Source organism: Talpa europaea (assembly GCF_964194135.1).
Source record: "Talpa europaea genome assembly, chromosome: 2".
NCBI classification, from domain to species: Eukaryota; Metazoa; Chordata; class Mammalia; order Eulipotyphla; family Talpidae; genus Talpa; species Talpa europaea.
Window position 1 is genome coordinate 87,856,296 of NC_140068.1, and position 19,372 is coordinate 87,875,667.

Genomic DNA, 19,372 nt, shown 5'->3' on the forward strand with positions numbered 1-19,372 from the left:
CTGTCATTCCTACATCCAGTACACCCACCCCACTCCTGGAGCTGCTCTTGAAGTTGGAGACTCTCCCTTCTCTCCGTCCACCGCTGCCCTCCTCATTTTTCTAAACTGGTTGAAAACCCCTGCTGAAGGCGGTTGCCTCAAATCTCCCCGAGTACCTTGGCTGGAGGAGGGGGTTGTGAAACATCTCCGAGACTCAATGATCCAGGGGGGTAGAGGCCATCAGTGCTCCAGGGGTGCTACCTGATCCGCTAGCCTGTGTCCTTTTTACAGTAATACCAAAAAATAAGATTCTTAGCCTTTATTTTCTAGCCGTGGAGGGGAGGGCCAATGCTACCATTCACTGTAGATTTGCTGTATACCACGCCAACTGCTGGGCCTCAGAGAAAATCTGGGGGAATTCTGGATTCTCCCCTTGGAAGACATGGCTTTAAAAAGCCTAAAAAGCCAGGACTAGCTCACACCCTCACAGAAACTGCTGCAGAGCCCGCCCCTCATCCCATTATGCTGGCTGGGCCTTTCCAGAACAGCTGCTCAGCCCCACCCCAAGGAGCTGTGCCTTCACCTGCACTGGAAGCCCCACAAGCACAAGGCCCCCAGGCTCCACCTCCTCTCAGCCTTTCCTCTTCCCACTCCCTAATCCACACACCCTTAACCCACTCAACGACTGGTCTGCAAGAGCAAAGCCAGGTTGGTTCTTTGTTTTGTTTTTAAGATTTATTTTATTTATTTATGCATACAAGAACTAGGATACAGGCCAGAGGTGTGGTGGTGAGGGGATTCACCCAAGACAGAATGGGAAGCAGAACAGGCAGATCTACTGAAATATACTGCTGAGGGGAGCAGTGGGCGAGACAGGAGAGGTCTGCTGTGCCATGTGGGTAGCTCCCTGGCCAGGGGTCGAACTCGTGCTGCAGTGGCTAGAGATAGCTTCATAATGCTGAGATTATAAGCCCTACGCTACAAGGGAGGCCCCATGTTCTTTGTTACTTTTAAACTACCATTCAAGTAGTTCTTTTGTGCCAAGCACTGTGCTAACTGCTTTATTGATTTCATTTCTTTCAGCTATCCTTAGCAATCCCCCAAATGAGTATTATTATACCAGTCTCACATATGAGGACGCCAAGCCTCAGAAACAGGGCCACCCCATACACTGCACAGTCCCAGTCATGGGAACAGCACACTGTGTGCCTGGCAGCAGCCCTGCTTAGGTATTAAAAGCAGATTCAAGTCCATCCAGATGAAAGGGTCCCAGAGCTGAGTAGTCAACAGCTGTGTGTCAGCTCCCCCTGGGTGCCACTAGACAAGTCAAACTCAGCATGTCTTAAACCAAACCTCTAATCTTTCCTTCTAAATCTGCGTCACCGCCGATTTCCCCATCACAGTTACTAGCAACTTCCAATGGCCCAGAACAGACATCTTGGAGCTGCCTTTGACAACTCTGCCCTACATCTCACCTTTCACCATCAGGATGTCCTGTTGCTCTACCTTGAAAACAGATTCAGGACCCACCACCCCCAACTGCCTCCACTGCTGCACCGGTGCCACAGTGCTAACTATATGTTCTTGCATGAACAAGGCGACTGAACTGGTGTTATCTCCTGAGGAAGCCTTTGGGACAGCACCTCTTGGGGGACTCAGGTGGGCTACAGATAAATCCATTCTTTTCTAAACATTTTGGGAGGGCTGCCATGTGTCAGGGCCTGTGCTGAGTGCAGGAGACAGTGATCAGGGGCAGACAGAGCCCCTTCTGGGCAGACTCTACACCAAGAAGGAGACACAAGCACCACCTCTACCATCTCCAGAAGGGGATCATGGCTAGGGGGTGGGGTGCCATTCAACTTCATGCAAACAGTAATCGTTGAGTCCATATCAGAGATGAGACCCTTTGCTAAGACGCCACTTTTACTTTGCCCTACAGCTAGGCTTAAAAAAACACCTTCCCATCCATACCTCCTGAGACACTCACCAGGAACACCACCATGTCACCCCCACACCTAGACCCTTCTTCCTTCCCCCCTTCCCTCCCTCCTTTCTCTCTTTTCCTTTCTTCCAGGACACTTGCTGGTCATCTGCTCCACTTATGACAGAACAAAGCAAGGATGCAGTGTTCCACCAAGGTTCCAGATTCCTGGATTTAAACTGTACCCACACCATTCCAATAACAAAGATGAAGCTGTTAGATGAGGAACAAAATCATTCATTCAACCCCAAGAACAGACAGGTGCAATCAAAAATAGGCTTTTTGTGAAGCAAGTAGATCTGAACCAGGTCTTTAAAGCAAAATTTGTAATGGATTTTCGATATTCCAAGGTAGAAAGGCAGCAGGGAAAGGATGCCAGCTGCAAGGAAGAGTTTGAATAAAGGCTCAGAGAAGACCATGGCCCCGGAGGAAGAGCATCAACCTAGTTATAACCAAAAGGTCAGTTGAGGGGTGGTGGAATTTGAGGGGTGCTGACCCAGTGGCGAGTGAGAAGGTCAACCCTTCAGCTGGGCAGCTGGATTTACTGCAGGCTCGGCAGGGAGTCTAACAAAGCAACAACTCTGGATTTGCACAGACCTGAGTTCAAATTCTGGCCAAGCCGTTGGGGCAAGTCGCTCTCTCTCTCTGCCTTGGGTTTCTCCCCCCTGGAAATAATAACCCCTAGCTGACAAAGTGCTCGTAAGGATGAAATGAGATGGGGTATAAGGAAACTTCTGCCATAGTACCTTGTAGACACTTTAAAAATGTTTACTGGCTCCGAGAAAATGAAGGCAGTGGGTGTGAACCGCTCATTCAAGTGGTTTAGTCACAGAAAAGGGGGGACATGTTGCACAACGGCCAGAGAGTGCAGAGCAGGGGCAGGGAGGCTTCTTTTAAGATCTGTGGGTGTTTGAGAGCTGAGGAGGCTGGGTGCTGCCAAAAGGCAGGCTAGTGATAAAAATGCTCAAAGACTGATTGGGGTGAAAGTTAGACAACTCTGGGCTTAAAACCATTGAATTGCACACTTGAAATGAGTCAATTGTATGGTGCGTGAGTTAAATGTCAATAAAGCTGTTGTTCTTAAAACCCAGGTTGGAACGAATCACAAGCTCCTTGGGGAGTCAGGAAGGGGAGAGCCCCAGACTTAAAGACCAGACGACACAGTGCTCCCCCAAGCAGAAAGGAGCACAGGAACTCCCTCATCAGCTCCATGGGCTCTACTGAGTGCCAGGCACTGTGCCAGGGGCTGGGAGGCTGAGATGTCCTCAGACCACTCACAGTGCCTGGGCAAGTCCCCCATGAGCAGAGCCATGGGTGAGTCCGTGGGCGTTGGGAGCAGGAAGAACAGGCAGGAGCAGAGGCGGGCCAGGGCCCTGCCCACCGCAGGCTTCACCAGCTGGAAAGAAAGGTAAGCGTTCCATCGGAGACAGCCTGGCACACAGACTCAGAGAGGCAGAGACAGGTACTAGGACTGAGACCGGTCGGTGAGTGAGAGGCATCAAGATGGGCCGCACTGGGACAGTTGCTGAAACTGGAAGAGGGAGTCCTGAAGCTCCAGTCCCCAAGTCACTTCCGTTAGACCTCAACAGGGGACCCCTAGGAGCACTTATGGTATCCTCTGTATACAATTCAACCTGCCTGTGGTTTCTTGGTTTTCTTGAGTAAACGTCCCTACCTCCCAAAGCACTGTGGGTCCTGCTTATGCGGCAAAGTGATGCTACTGATGATGGGGGGTGGGGGCGGGACTTGGTGGGCTTGGGGACATGGCAAAAAGTCAGTTGCAGCCACAGAGAAGCCACGAAGTGGACAAAGTGTTGTCTCCTGAATCAACAGTCGGGGCCCTCAGGATGCAGCCCAGACCAACCTGCAATCTCAGCAGCTCAGTAGTCCCCACCACCACCCAGGACTAATCGCAGTATTCTCTTCACCCCCACAGAACCACACTCCTGCGGGCCCCGCCCCTACAGCACCCTGCCCCCTCGGGATTCCTCAGGCACACTGAGGCAGTGTGCTGGAGGGAGGGTGCTAGCGGAGGACCCAGGTTCTCTCCCTTCTGATTGCCACCAACTTGCTGTGTGGCTCCCCCACTGGGTGGCATCTCCTCACCAGGGTGGTGCCACATGTTCAGAGCATGGGGTGCAGACCCAAGCCCTGGACTCCTGGCTTCTCTCCCAGCTCTTCACCAGCTAGTTTTGTGAACCTGGGAATGTTACGTATCCTCTTTGTGTCTCAGTGTCATCATCTAAATGGGGCTGGTATAATATTCACCTCAAGGATTAGCGTTAGGGTTCCATCGGTTAATTGATATAAAGCACTTGGAATGCTACCTGGCATGAAGCGAGGGCTCAATAAATGCCAACTATTTGTATCGTGATGATGGTGCAGGGGAGTGCACAGTGGTTTCTTTCTCAGGCCCCTTCTAGCGCCGGCATTTTATGACCTGGGATTCGGCCTGTGCTATCATATTTGTCTGCACTTTTACTTGTGTTGCCCATATTCCAGTAACTCGGGCACCTCACATCTGAATGACTTCCTGACCTGGGCCTGCTTGACTTCCCCTTTCCTATAACATCCAGTGGGAAGGACTGAATCACCACCCACACGCTATGGGAGGTGCAGAGCCCTCCCGGCATCTCTGAGGGCTGGGACCAGGTCTTCCCAAGGCTTTCTTCCCTGGGGCTCCCTACCACGTGGCGACCTGCTCCCAGGCTTCACCAGAACCACATCTGTGTGGCAGACATTCCTGACGGTTCAAGGCTGGCTTGGAGGAAGAAACCCAGGACAAGTTGGCAGAGCTCCCTCACCCCAATGTGCCCATGCTGCTGGATGCCTTTGGGAAGAATATGCTGGAAATTCTCCAGGTCTGGACACCACCCTGGATTTAACAGGCATTCAGGGAGACTGGGGGGACGGGTGGGGCTGCAACAGGGACACCAAGGGGAGATGTGCTACAGACACAGCAAAAGAGTTGGGGGCGGGGATAGAAGATGACTTCCCTGACCCCACCCTGTGGGGCCCCAGACTCTCTCCACTCCCCACCCTCCTGATGACGCACTGACCCCTGCCTTCCACCTCACTGTCCTCATCCCCAATGGGGAGGTAGCAGAAGTGCCAGTGGCCTGAGGACTGTCAGCAACTTGTTTTCATTCTGGGGTCTGGCCCTTCATGATCGTTCCACAGGGATTCGTCTGTGGCACACACACTACACAGAACTGCTGCAGCAGAAGATGGGGTACCATAGGGGTTATGAGTTCCTGTATTTGGGGGATTTGTGGTCCAATTCCACCCTGGATATGGAAGGTGTTTTTTCAGGGAAAGACAAAGAAGCTGAAGGGGTGCAGGGATCAATTCTCTGTCCCGGTCCTCTCCTATTTTCTAGCCCAGTATTTCCCAAGTCCAGCAACTCTGAGATGCATCTGGGCAGGTTTTTCTGAATGCTATGCCCGGGTGCCAGCCCCCAGGCAGCTCAGTTTAACTTTTAGATTTCCCTCTGGAAGAGGTTGGGCATCTTCTGTTCTTATTTTATTTTATTTTATTTTTTTACGTCAGAAGGGTAATGTGTCGATGTCGTAACAAGGTTGAAGGGAGGCACATCTCACACAACCGCATGAACACCCAATCATCATGCTTATGAACTGGAAAAGGTTCATCTTCTGTTTTTAAAGCTCTGCAGGTGATTCTAATGGGAAGCCTAGGTGAGAATCCCTGCCTGATAGGACGATGCAGGCAGGCAGATGGATTCTCACTGGGCAGAGGGCCAGGACAAGAGTCAGTGCTTGCTGGGGGTGTAGGGCAGGTAACATACTCAGAGTCCTTCAAGTCCTTCAGCAATACGATGCAGTAAAAGCTCTTGGTTAGAGCACAGGTAGATTCTGACCCTGCTCTCCCTTTTCCTCGCCTTGGGTAAATAGCATGGCTTCTAAGAATCTATTTCTTCATCCATAGAGAGGATAGTTGCCATCTGGAAGGTTGTGATAATGAAGTGATTAAATCTACACAACCCTAAGTATATCAATAGAAGGTAGTCTTTTATCATAAAAAATAAAGGCCAATGGTACACTCATGTTCATAGTGTTGTAGAGCAACCCCAATACAAAACGGGGTGCCTGACTGTGGGTCCTCACCCGCGCGCTTAAAAGGACTTATCAATGCTCTACTGCAGGCACACGTGAAAGGTTAATAAAAGGTTTATTTACAAGGGAAGGGGAAATGAGGAAATGTACAGCTCTGGGAGAAAAGCGGGAGACAAAGTTTTAAATGAGTCCTACCCGATCTGCCCATCAGGAATCCCAAAATGGCGCTCTCAGAGTTGGCCGCCAGCCAGGAGCGGTGAAGCCAGGAGGCGAGCGATCGCGAGCCAGAGAGCCCAAGGCCCACGTGTTTGGTTTTTTTATATCCAACCTGGCTGCCCAACTCCACCCTCAGGTCCCAGCCACCCTCCCTTGGTGGTGATGGGATTTGTCTTTCCCAGAGTCTTGATGGCTTTAGTCTGGAGTGGGGGTGGAGTCCACAAAGCCTGTATAGGATTAACTCAGGACATCACTTCCCCCTAACAATTGCAGCATTATTTGTGATCGCTAAAACATGGAAGCAACCCAAGTGACCAGCAATGAATGAATGGATAAGCAGAATGTGGTACATACATTCAATGGACCATTTTTTAGTCTTAAAAAAGGAAGGAAATTCTGATGTACACTACAACATGGATGGACCCTGAGGACATATACTGAGTGAAAAAGTCATTCGCGAAAGGACGAATAGTATATGATTCCACTCACATGAGGAACTTAAAGCAATCCATACCATAGAGACAAAAAGAAGAATGGAAGTTGCTAGAGGTGAGAGGAGAGGGGAATGGAGAATTCAGTGTTTAATGGGTACCAAGTTTCAGCTTTGCAAGACGAAGAGTTCTGGATGTGGAGGGAGATGATGTTGCACACTATTATGAGAGTAACACAATTAGACCATACACGTAAAAAAATGGTTATGAGGATAAATTTTACATTATGCAGGTTTTACCACAATTTTTAAAATGAGGGAAAAAATAAAAACAAAGCTGGAATTGGAGATACAGCAGACCACAGACCTGGGGGGGGGGGTGCGTAATGTTCCCAGGGAAGGGCGGATACACGGCCCTCCCTGCCTTTAGGCCTCTCCTTTTGAGACAGATACAGCAGGACAGATGTACAATGAAGAACTCAGGATTTACATCACTAATAAACAGGAAATAATAGATGAGTTTAAATATTTATACGGTAGGCAGCCTTCAGGGTGCGGACATTAACAGGGAGGGCAGAGAGGAAGAGAGGAGGGGCAGGAGACATGGGAGCATGTAAACCTTGATAGAACATGGGGGTTGAAGCTGCCTAAACATGTGTTTCAAGTGTACCCAGAAAGAGAGGGACAGCTACAGGCGGGGGAAACCCCCAGTCCAGGCCCAAGGGGAGTGTGCCAGAAGTCTGGGCTGGGCGTTCCTTCCACTAGATCCTTGTTTACCCTGCAAGGCTGGAAGAGAATGTAATCAAATTATGATTCGTTATTCTAAATTACCATCTCCAGTGGGGAAGGCAGGCAGGCAGGGAGCCTGGAGAGGGGAAACAAGTTGTTTCTAGGACAATTGTTTGCTCATTCTCCTGCTCCCTCTGTCCCCAAGCCCTTTCCCTCCCTTTCTGCCTTCCCCTGTCCTGGCCTCTCCTTCCCTCCTTCATGGGCTCTGCTCCCCCTGCACTCCCTCCCCACTGCAGCTCCTGGGGCAGGGAGGGGGGGAACAGAGTGGATAGCCTTAATCTCAGCAGGTGACTATAGGTAGGACCACAAGGAATATCCTGTCCCCTCCCCCCCCTCCACCTACCTGAATTTTCCAGCCCCTCCCAACTCCCAAGCAGAGAAAGCAGACACTACCCCTCTATTCCTAGAAATCGGGTCACTTGTTTGACCAGGACTGTGTCTCTAACTGGCTGTGTCATTTTGGCAAAGTTACCCATCCTTTCTGGAGCTGGGAGGTTATTCCAGAAAGAAGTCCATCTGCCTACCCTTTCCTGCTCCCAGGACTAGTGTGAGGACAAAGGATGATTCTACTGTCAGACCCTCAGATCTCGGAGCCTGGCATGAGGCCTGAGGCAGAGGCCATGCATAGGCCTTTGGGGAAAGGGGCAGCAGCTGGGCATGTAAATGACCCCCACAGAGATCCAGGGACTAATCTGGCCTGAACTGGTGAGCTGGATGTTCCCCTAAAGAGCATCCCATCATCCTCTTGCCTCCACTCACGCCTGCACGCAGTTTCTCAGAAAGGAAGGTTTTGAGTCACAGGTTCCTTTGAAAGGCCAGTGGGGCTAGAAAGGGGAAAGGAAAGGAAAGAAAGAGCTCTCCCTCTCCCGCCAATGATTCCACAGAGCGAGCAGGGAGGGCAACTCCACTTCCTCCTCTGGATTCTCACATCCATGGCCTGGCAGCTTATGGTAATCAATTTAACTGAAAATCCTCACAGGGGTTAAAGGAAAATGGAGCAAAGGGGGGTGGGGGGAAGGTGGCATTTTCCCACCTATGAGAGTCTCTCTCTTACCCACCCCCCCACAGATGGTCAGGAATACCCATGCCATAGATAAAACCTACTTTACATTCTTTTACTAATACCCTTAACTTTAATAAATTCACACTGAAACCATCAGTCCAACGCTCACCCAGAGGTTACCTGGACAGTATTAATGGGGTGTAGTGACTGCCCCTTCCTGGTCCCTGCAGTCTTGTCACTGGCCTACACCTTCCACTCACTACTCCCCATTCCTACCTACCTTCCAACCCCCCACACCTGCCCTGCGTCCACCGATGGATAGTCTTCCTGAGGTGCCTGCAATGGCTCTGTAGTAACAAAGGAGATGAAGCTTGACCTCCCTGGCTCCCCAGCTTCTTCCCTCTGCCTAATTTGGCCCCAGTGACAGACTTTCAAAGAAATACTCTAAAATGATCAAACTGTAATGTTAGAGATGACCTCAGAGACTCCCTGAGCAAATGTTCACCCTTCAGGTGAAAACCTGGAGGCCAGAGTGGTCTGGGGACACGCCCTAGGTCACAGGCCAGTCAGACACAGATGTAGCACTGAGATCCAGGTCTCCTGACTCTCCTTTTCCACAGAGGCCCCAGGCTTCCTTCAGCTGACTCCTTCCTGCCTCTCCCATGACCACTTTCTTAACTTGTGCTACTCTAGCAAAATACCTCAGAAGTGGGTGGCTTAAAAACATTCATTTTTCACAGTTCTGGAGGCTGGATAGTCCAAGATCAAGATGCCAACAGATTTGGCTCTTGGTGAGGGCTTCCTGGCTTGCGGATGGCCCCAGTTCCACTCTGTCCTCATAAGACACAGAGGGAAGTTCTGGTATCTCTTTCTCTTATAAGGGCACTAATCTCATCATGGGGGCTCCATCCTCATGATTCATCTACGTGTCACAACCTACTCACTTTCCAAAGGTTTCACCCCCTAATATAGCACATTGGGGATTAGACCTTTAATGTATACTTCTGCAGGCAGACCCAAACCTGGCCTTTCCAGGATTCTGAAGAAAACCATTCCAAATAGCAGAGGTCTCCAGAAATTCCTGCCAGCTGGTCCTTAAAATAGCCCCCTACTCACCTAGATACATATCTTCCTGGCCTAGGACCCACAAGAGCTCTTGGCCCTCTGAAAAAGCCCACAGACACTAAGACAGAACTGGGGATTTATGAGTGGATGTGGGATATCCTGTGGATTCAAGTGGGACTTTTCAGCAGAGCTTCTATCATATCCAGTGACCAGATCACAGCCCACCATCAGCCCTTCCCACCAAGTTAATGGGCTAGTCCAGACTGACCCAGCTGGTCAGTGGCAACTCTAGTGCCCCACAGCCTTCCCCTCTGTGGCAGAGCCATAAATGCACTGTTCAGACTTTATTTTAAGAGCAAAGACCCCAATTTTCAGTTGCTGAGGATGCTACAGGCAGAAAGTCCTGAGCTGCCAATCCCTATGGAGATTGCCTGGCTGAAGAGGGGTGGCCTGCCCACATCCAGTGGCTGATGGTGATGGGATACAGAGACTTGGCCCTCTTATTGCTACTTGAGACAGCCCTGAAGATCACCTCAGCTTTGGAACGGCTTTGGGAGGCTGGGACATTTCACTAAGTCCCCATTGCTGCTTACCCCATTCCTTGGCTTGATCCACCTTCCTTCCCTCCCCTTTAGCACCTCTGATCCTAAGAGCACTCCCTAGAAACCCACGGCACACTAACCTCTGTCTCCGAGTCCAATTCTCAGGGAACCCAATCTGCAACATATTGTGAATCCAGGGTGCTTTCCACCACTCTGAAAGACTTTGTACTTACTTAGGGGATAAACATCCCCAAAGGCAGGCGAAAATAAACTAGACTCTGTGGGGAACATGGAAGATGAAGAGGACCTGAACCTGGCAGACGTCAGAAGGAAAAAGCAAGCTCCACAGCAGACAGTCAAGATGCTAAGTAAAGACGACAGGAGCAAGATGGCAAATGGCATAGATGCTTATAAAGATGCGCTTTGAGGTCAGACAGTCTGCCAGACAGACGGATGACAGAGTGCAAGCACTTGGGCACGGTGACATCCACATGAGGATGAATGTGAGGTTAGCTGGTGACAAGTCCATCAGACCTGAGATGGCACATTCTCTCTCAACCTTGGCACATGGATAGATGTGGGGGTGGGGGTGGAGAGTGCCAACTGCCCATTTTTATCTGGCACTGGGCACACAACACCTGGACACTGGGCCCAGTTTAGCATGTCACATTTTAAGGAAGATACTGACCAGCCACTGCTGCACAGCAAGGGCTGAGGTCTGGAACTTGAAAAACAGAAGCTAAGGATGAGTGGATCAAACACACTTAGGTTGTCTTCAAATAACGTAAATGCCATGGTATAGAAAGGCGTTACAGGGCAGAGCAGGCACCGGCAGGTCATGAGGCACAGATTTGGGCTGTCTAAAAATGGAGTGGATTCCTTGGCATAGCAAGGTGTGCCCCATCAGCTGGAAATGCCCCCTCAAAGTACCATGTGGATCAGGGTCCTGGCACAGCTGCTCAATGGCCCCCAACACCAAGTCTCTCCTTCCTCCTTGGTGTATATAAACTTAGCTGTGCACATAGCTGTCCAGACTCAAGACCCTCCTCGGAAGTCCCTACTGCCAGATGCAGCTGTAGATCTAAGTTTGGGACGTAAGGGCTGTGCACTGAAAGGTGTGTGCCTTTTATGAGCTGTCCTCAAAGATGGCACGTTAGGCCATTCTTCATTTCTCTCTCTTCCCACTCCCTACAATAGATGGTTTCTATGGAGATGGCTGGCGCTCAAGCTATCATCTAGGATGATGAGGGCGCTCAAGCTACCATCTAGGATGATGAGGTGGCAGAGCAACAGGTGAGAAGGAGCCCAGGACTCTGCTTCAGAGCCCTTTGTCATCTTATCGAAGTGGCTGCTAAATGGGGTTTTCTGCCATGCATAGCTGACCTGTCTCAGAACACAGTGGTGACCATTTATTAGTTTTTCTGCCTAGCACTTTTTTTGAAACAGTACTTCCCCTCTTTGGGGGAAATTCCTCTTCTTTTGCCTCACCTGCAGCTTCTCCATACAGGTGCACCGGGGCCTACCAATCTTAGTCTTTCAATCTCTGTCTCAAGGTCAGGAACAACTGGCAGCCTCACAGCGGGAGAACAACTATTGAATAAAGTCAAAATGCAAAGACAGGGGCCTCCCTGGTGGTGCAAGGGGTTAAGCACTGCTCTATGAAGCAATCCACAGCCTCTGCAGCATGAGTTCAATCATGGGCCAGCCAGGGAGCAACCCACGTGGCAAGGCAGACTTCTCTTGTCTCCCCAGCTGCTCCCCTCAGCAGTGTATTTCAGTCAATCTGCCTGTTCTGTTCCCCACTCTGTCTCTGGTGAATTCTCTCACCCCCCACACCTCTGGCCTGTACCCCAGTTCTTATATGCATAAATAAATAAATATTTTTAAAAAATGCAAAGATAAATAGACAAGAGGAGGAGGGAAGAGACTGGTGGTGTCTGAGTCTCTGGCTTCAGTTGCTCTGAGGCCACCACTGAACACTGCCCATCCTGGGTTGGTTATACGAGAAGGCAAGTGTCCTAAAAGTGGCGTCACTGTCAAAACTCAGGGAGTCCTGGTTAATGAGTCATCGCATGCAACCAAGGAAAATTGTGCTAAAGTGTTCTACAGGGTTAAAATCTTCTCCTTATGCAAGAACTGAATTTGGGCACCAGGAGAAAGAAATCTGATTAAGTTTCTCTCTTTTCCGGTTGGAACATGGAGGGTGCAGAAGAGAAGAAAAAAGTTCCTGCTATGCCAGAAATCCGAGAGAAGAAAAAGAAGCTTCCTGCTGTGCCAGAAAGCCTTAAGAAAAAGTGAAGGAATTTTGCCGAGCTGATGATCAAGTGCCTGAGAAAAAGTTTTGCCCAAAAGACACTCTGAAAGGCAAGAAAGATCTTATCTATGAAGAAGTTAAGCACCATCACAAGGAATAGAGATGAACAGAATGGAAATTCAAATGATTAGGATTGTAGGAAAAGCTGGCAACGTCTATGTGACTGCGGAACCCGAATTGGCATTTGTCATCAGGATCAGACAGCAGTAATGTGAGTCCAGGTATTGTAGTTTCTCTGCCTTTACCAGATGTTCAATGGCACCGTTGTGAAGCTCAAGAAGGCTTCAGGTCACAAGTCAAGGGTTACAAAAGCTAATGTTCCAAGGTGAACCTCAACTCGAAGTCAGCAAATGAACTGATCTACAAGGGTAGTTATGACAAATTCAACAAGAACTGCCCTGGCAGACAGCACATTGATTGCTCCTGCTTGGTAATTGTGGCATCATCTGTGTGGAGGATCTAATTCATGACATCTGCACTGTTGGGAAAAACACTTCAGAGAGGCAAACAACTCCCTCTAGCCCTTCGAATGATCTTCTCCATGAGGTGAAGAAAAAGACCACCTATTTTGTAGAAAGTAGAACTACAGGCAATGTGGAAGACCAGATTACAGATGAACTAAGGTGTCTACCATGATTGTTTCTGTGATCTGGTCACTTAATAGTGGCTGCTTTCAAACAGAGAAAAAAAAAATCTGGCAAGTCTCTCAACCTGATAGACACGAAGTTTTTGCAGAAAGGGTATCCAGCCCTCTGCAGAAATGCCAGGCCACAGCCAGGGCTGCTTGGATTGGGGGCAGAAAGTAGAGCAGTGAGCAGGCCTCATGAGCCCCAACTACTGGCTGCAGCTAGGGTAAGGCTAATGCACAGTAAGCTCTGGGGGTCCTCATTAGGGATCTCCCCCTTGGAGAGGATTCTGGCTTGCGCCTGTGGAGTCACACAAAGGGCACAAGAGCCTGTCTTTCTTTTAAAGTTTTGTCTGGGCCCTCCTTCCTCTGGCCTCACTTTTCTGGAAGGTTGGGGAGTCCTGAAGTCCAGTAAAGCTGCCTCGTACCAATTCTACTTCTCGTTTGTTAGCCCCCCCCCCACCCTACTCCTTGCTCCATATTAGGACAGCAGCAGGTATAGAAACTAATCAGTTTTGCTTTATAATTAAGTTGTTATATGGTAAACTTAAGTTTTGGGCTTTTTCTGAATGGGCTTTATTTTACTATTAAAGAAAGTCTTTTAAAGGGGGAAGAGGGAAGAGAAAAAATAAATCCCAGGGCAATCACCCAGTTTACAAAATGTTTGTCAGAAAAGAGCTGACACCCCTGGAGAGTGTTCCCCTAAGTAATAATTTGTTTACTAAAGGTACACAGGAGCTGCTCAATTGATACTTGATGGTAAAATGGATCAATGAAAGAATGAGAGGGGGTAAGATAAGTAATTTGGACAGAGTAAGAGTCCTAGCGAGGGAGAGAAGCAATACTGAAAAATTAGAGGAAAACAGGGAATTTGTATGGACTTGAGACACACCCCAATTGTTTTGAGGTCCACTGCCAAAGAGGGCACACCTGTGGAGAAGCCACCACTACAGACAGCAAGGAGTTCTTTGTCCAAGGTCCCCTACTCATACCTGTTTGGAGGCCGTGGCCCCCAAAAGCAGGGAACTACCCTTTTTTAAAGGTCATGGGAAACCAAGGTAAGCAGCCAGGGGAACCCAAAGCAAGCAGTCCCAGCCTCACTCCCAACCCCACACACTTCACCAACGGGGTTGCTGTCTCTTCCCTCATCTGCACAAAGCCAGTTGGGAAGGAGGGGCAGTGGCTGCAGATGAAACCAGACCCTTATTGGGAGGCTCACAGCCTGAGCTCCTAGCCTGGGCTGGGCAGGGCAGGCCACGTGTTGTTATGGTTGAGTCGACCAGCTGGGTTTCAGCAGGGGGGTTGTAAGGAAACCACATCAATTAGGAGAAAGCAAACAAGCCTGTCACTCAGGCGGTCAGCCCTTTCTCCTGGTTTCTCCTGCAGCCCTCTCCTACTGTGGTCTCCACCAGATCCACTCTCGCCACTGTCCCGGGGCCTTTCCACTGCCTCTGCTCATTCACAGCTAACATCTGTGTGGCTCTTGGCTCTCAATGCCTCTTCCTGGGTGAGGTAGGAGGAAGACTGGAAAAGCACATTCATCCACAGCTGGAACCAGAATTTCCTCAGCCCTGGAGCCATAGACAGACTGACTCACCCATGGCTCCCTCACGCTTGCCTTTGCTCTGCCTGAGCCGAGTCTGTCCTGGTGGCCAGCAGCAAGTCACTAGACCAGATCGTTTCTGCCTGGAGTTTTAAGTTTTTCTTGGCAAAAAGAATATTTCTGGGTTTATCTCTAGTGAATGTTTGCCTGAACATCTTCATTAGGACGTTTTATTTGGGACTTGAGTTATCTCCAGATTTAAATTATAAAGTCCAGGACAGTTTCCTCCTCCAGGGTGGAGGAAAGAAGGAAGATTTCCTTGGGGAATGGGGTAGAAACAGGGGGCTGGGATCCTCAGGAGAAGGCGTGGGTAGAAGATTTTGTCAGCATAACAGTAGTTCATCAAAAACCTTTTCCCTTTGCAAAACAGGAGTGGCAGTTCTCCTGCCCACCTGCGACTATGCAGGTGCCTCTCCTTTTTCCTTTTCCTAATAAATCTGTCCTTTTAAAATTAAAATAAAAAAAAAAAACTGGTTCATCAGCCTCCCTTCCTTCTCTCACAAACATGCATGTGGTACCAATGCTGCTCCTCAAATGCCAGGATGGCTACTGCAGCTGAAATAGTCCTTCCCGTGCATGAAAGACTCTGCCAACAGCCTTAGAAACTGTGATTCTTGAAAAGAACCTTCCTCTGGGTGGCAGCTACCATTTTACAGCCCCAAAACAAAGGCCTTACTTCCTTTTATTCCATAGCACAAATGTACTCAAACACACACACACCCCAACTGAAGAGAGGGGTAACTATGATTGACTGATGAAGAAGGGGGTATTTTTGGAGAAGGAAGATAGGTCTTACAAAATATATCCAATATAATAGGAAGCACCCTAAGTGCCTAGCAATTGGGGATTGGTTGAATAAGTTATGGAAATTCTGGTCAATTAAATAGTATGCAGTCATTAAAATTATGCTAAAGAACAAAAAAATGAATCAATGAAACCAAACAGAAATGCCAGATACAGATCCATGCCAGAAATGCACTAGGGGAAAGTATAATATTTTTAATAAGTGGTGCAGGATTAGTTAAATGCCCCTATTGGGGGGAAATCCTGATCTCAGACAACATAGTAAAACAATTCCAGATGAACTGATATCTAAATGTAGAAGGTAAAACAATAAGATTTTTGGAAGAAAGCATAAGCAAACATCTCCATGAACTTGAAGAGGAAAAAGATTTAAATAATAAAAAATGCCAACCAGGAAGGAAAAACACCTGATAAATTACACTATATAACAATTTTTAAATTCTGCTTATCAAATAAAACATACTATAAAATAATAAAACAGTGAGAGAGAGAGAGAAAGAGAGAGAGAGAAATGCTGCAATACATATGTCCAACAAGAGTCAAATATTCAGAATATATCAAGAGCTTCTACAAATCAGTGAGGCTAAAGACAGGCAACCCAATACACAATGGGCCAAAGACTTGAACAGACATTTTAGAAAAGAGTACATCTACATGGTTTGTAAACATATGAAAAGTGATTCATTCATGGACTACTAATGTAAATTAAATACTAATTTTTTAAAAAATTTTCTTACATAGTTGTTCATTTCTGTAGAGTAGTTGGTTTTTCCCCTTAGGTATGGACCCCATAATTCTCCCCCCACCATATTCCTTTCTTTTAAATAACATTTTTTAAAAAGAAATAATAAATAATAAATAGACAATGATACTCCACTACATACTCACCCAAATGGTCAAGATGAAAAATATCAAAAATATCAAACTTCTATGGAACACTGTTCAGCAATACCTACTCAAGTGAGTATATACAGACTCTGTAACTCAATAGTTCTCCTACATATATTCCTGAGAGGTTTGTTCTTGTGTTCAGCAAAAATCACATCGAAGAGAATGCTCCTCAGCATCATGTGTAACAGTCCCACTGGAAAGGATCCCAAACCTATCAACAGCAAAAAAGGATAAGCATGTTGTGTTATAATCACAGTGGAACATCGTACAGAAATGAGAATGAATGAATGACACCTATATATAACAATGTAGGTGAATTTCACAAACATGGTGAGCAGATGAAAGCTGACAAAAGAACACATGCTTTATCAGATTCCACTGTTATAAAGTTTACATGCAGGAAAAACAATTGACGGTGCTGGGCCTCCCTGGTGGCGCAAGGGGTTAAGACACAACCTATGAAGCTATTCGCAGCCACTGCAGCGTAAGTTCGATCCCCAGCCAGGGAGCTACCCACATGGTGCAGCAGACCTCTCCTGACTCACCCGCTGCTCCCCTCAGCAGTGTATTTCAGTCAGTGTGTCTGTTCTGTTCCCCGCTCTGTCTCTGGTGAATCCTTTCACCCCACCACACCTCTGACCTGTATCCCAGTTCGTGTATAAATAAATAAATCTTTAAAAAAAAAAAAAAAACACGGTGAGCAGATGAAAGCTGACAAAAGCACACATGCTATATCAGATTCCCTGTTAGAAAGTTTACATGCAGGAAAAATAATTGACGGTGCTAAAAGACAGGATGATTACCTTGGGGGCAGGGTATGTCTGGAAGGGGACAGCAAGGTGTTATGGAGTGCTGGTAATGTTCTTCCTGTTAGTGTGGGTAGTGTGTTCCCTTTGTGAAAATTCATCAAGCTAGATGCTGATAATTTGTACCCTTTATTATAGAGGTTATTTTTAATTAAAAAATGTAAGGCTAGTTTCCTGTGCAAAATTTTATTCACAAAATTATCTTTCATATAGAAACCAATAATATATGGATTCAGAAAAATAAGATATTACAAAACAAAGAATATGTACACTATTACTTCATTTTGCTAAATGTAAATAATGTTTGAATCTGGGTTATGGTTCTTTTTTTTTTTTTTTAAGATTTATTTATTTATACATATAAGAACTGGGTTGTAAGCCAGAGGTGCAGGAGGTGAGAGGATTCACCAGAGACAGTGTGAGGAGCAGAACAGGCAGATCTACTGAAATACACTGCTGAGGGGAGCAGGGAACGAAGCAGGAAAGGTCTGCTGCACCATGTGGGTTGCTCCCTGGCTGACTGGGAATCGAACTTGTGCTGCAGTGGCTGGTGATAGTTGATAGTGCTGTCTTTAACCCCTGTGCCACCAGGGAGGCCCTGATTATTTTCTTTTTGCTTTGTTTCACTTGTTAACTTGTCATTGCAGAAAATACAAGTCATCTTTCAAAATAAAATTTGATTATATTAGTTAGGATAAGATAATGAGAGGGTTGGCACTCAAATACTTCAGCTCATTATAAGCCCTCAAGTGGGACTCTTACTTCCCTTATTGTTACTGGATTGTTGCGTCGGGCAACACCACACAGACAAAGACACGAGAATCATGGAGCAGGCTACATAGTGCAGGATGCTGCTGAGAGCAAGATCCTGGCCATTTTTTATTAATAGCATAATCACAGAGCATCAGCTACATGGGTTAGGAGGACAAGGAGACAGGATGGGTGAAATTCAGGAATGTCATCTAGGGCTCGGGGGGACACGAGTCTGCTGACCATGTTATCAGCTTGATGACCAAGTGTTGTAATTGCAACAGGACTCCAGATCCTTGGCCATGGTCCTAATCTTATCATCAAGGCATTCCACTGATCAGCTTCTGGGGTCCCTTGTCATACATCGGTCCTTGGCCACCTGGGCATTCCCGGTGATACCTCATGATGTATGAGTCGGGAGTAATTTTATGCATCCGTCATAAAATGCATATGCATAACCCAAGTTCTTGTACCCCAGTCCCCCGGGTGTTCCCGGTCATACCTCTTGAGGCATACCCTTCCCAGGTGATCAAGCTTTCTGCTGTTGATTGATATGAAAGGCACCTTGTAAAGTTTGGCTCATATAACTGTGACTGGACAGTTCTGACCTTTGTATAGGAATGCAGAACTGCAGGTAACCATAATGGTGGCTGAACAGGTTGCTTAAGTCCAGTAGGCCGCTTAAATCTAGCAGACCCACACTGGATCCCCAGAAGTTGGAAACTTGTAAAGAATAGGGGGTGTGATACAAGAAAGGCTCAAGATCCCCTGCTCAGAAGAAAAAGGGAAAATACAGAGAGCCAAGCCTTCCCTGGCCCTGGTCAGGACACCAAAACCTCCACCACACCAAAATTTTTGCCCTACTCCTAACCAATGTGTCGGTATCACCCACCTGAACTGATCCTTCTCTCAAGTCTCTCCCTCCCAGGATCTACCTTTGTTGAATATAAAGTTTTAAGGTAGCTTGATGCCACATTTCTCCTGCTCTCCTCTATGGTGATGCGACACAAGCGCCCATGCAACAGTTACTCTGCATCCTCCTAGTCCACCAGGGTGGCAGTCCCAACTGGGAGATGGGCTATACCCTAGCCCCTCACAGGGAACATGCTGTGCCATTTAATGGATTGGATTTTTCCACGTATGAATCAGAGTAGGATGGCTAGAAAATACCTCGTCAAATTTATTATGGAGGGTGGCAAAGAATATCCTGTCAACTGGAAGAATTGAGCTGTGAATCACTCTCCTTTCTTACATTGTTCCAGGGAAACACCCTGTATGTCTTACAAATCCCAAAGAGGGAAAATTAGGCTAGTGTGTTATCTTTGGTAGTATGATTGTTACAGAGATATCTCCATAAAAAGGGGAGGTGCAACGTGCCCCAACCCCATTTACATGCAGCCCCCTTGGACCAGCTCCTGGGAATCAGGGCTGAAGCTGAGCAGCCAGGTGAAGCCATAGAACAGAAGGCAGGTGGGCTGAGGAAAAAGGAGAGAGGAGAGCT